A 1,457-nucleotide genomic window follows, 5' to 3' on the forward strand; every position below is an offset into this window, starting at 1 on the left:
TGGTAGGAGGAGCACGTTACCATCACATACGGCGGCCGCGAATTAGTACTTCCTTTTTTCGGAATAATCATTGGCAATTTAAATAGGCATCTAAATAATGATGGTTTTTAATGCTCGTTCAAGTTTAACAGGTCTGTTATGAGTATGCATTGGGGAAACTTAATAGCATACAATGCAATTCTTAGATTATTATTTATAAATATTTAATATTCATGATCTAATATCCCATTTTATTAATCCATGTACTAATGCTTGTCTATCAAAATTAATCCTCATTTTGTGGGCAACTTTGTTTGGTGAATTCATCGAATGAGCGCAAGTTCAACGCTTCCAATTTGCAATATGATGATCACCATTTTCACTTTTTCCAGCTTGTACTTTTAATTAAAAAAAAAAAAAAAAGATACTAACTACTATCAGCTACATATACCTGGCGCTATAAATTTACTTTCATTACTTTTCGAATCTTTTTTATCGTCCATTTTTCGAGTCTTTTTGTGCCTATTTTTTATTTGTACCAACGTTTTAATCTTCCATGAAGCGGAAACAATAAATTTGTATATTTTTAATGGCTGAAAAAAAAATCCAAATTTTTTCTGTTAATATTTATGACAGGAAAGTTGTATAACTTCCATTTTAACCTTTGATAATTGTGTGATTCATTGCAAATTGTTGCGCCGACTTAATACACTGTTTTCATACGCACAGAAATCCTTTTGGTCATGTTTCTTTGAACTTTAATTTAGCTGATGTACTTTTGGATATGATTGATATTACAATATTTAATGTCATTACTTTTCGAATCTTTTTTATGGTCCATTTTTCGAGTCTTTTTGTGCCTATTTTTTATTTGTACCAACGTTTTAATCTTCCATGAAGCGGAAACAATAAATTTGTATATTTTTAATGGCTGAAAAAAAAAATCCAAATTTTTTCTGTTAATATTTATGACAGGAAAGTTGTATAACTTCCATTTTAACCTTTGATAATTGTGTGATTCATTGCAAATTGTTGCGCCGACTTAATACACTGTTTTCATACGCACAGAAATCCTTTTGGTCATGTTACTTTGAACTTTAATTTAGCTGATGTACTTTTGGATATGATTGATATTACAATATTTAATGTCATTACTTTTCGAATCTTTTTTATGGTCCATTTTTCGAGTCTTTTTGTGCCTATTTTTTATTTGTACCAACGTTTTAATCTTCCATGAAGCGGAAACAATAAATTTGTATATTTTTAATGGCTGAAAAAAAAATTCAAATTTTTTCTGTTAATATTTATGACAGGAAAGTTGTATAACTTCCATTTTAACCTTTGATAATTGTGTGATTCATTGCAAATTGTTGCGCCGACTTAATACACTGTTTTCATACGCACAGAAATCCTTTGGTCATGTTTCTTTGAACTTTAATTTAGCTGATGTACTTTTGGATATGATTGATATTACAATA

The sequence above is a fragment of the Eurosta solidaginis genome, chromosome 2 (assembly GCF_040869045.1).
Source record: "Eurosta solidaginis isolate ZX-2024a chromosome 2, ASM4086904v1, whole genome shotgun sequence".
NCBI lineage: Eukaryota > Metazoa > Arthropoda > Insecta > Diptera > Tephritidae > Eurosta > Eurosta solidaginis.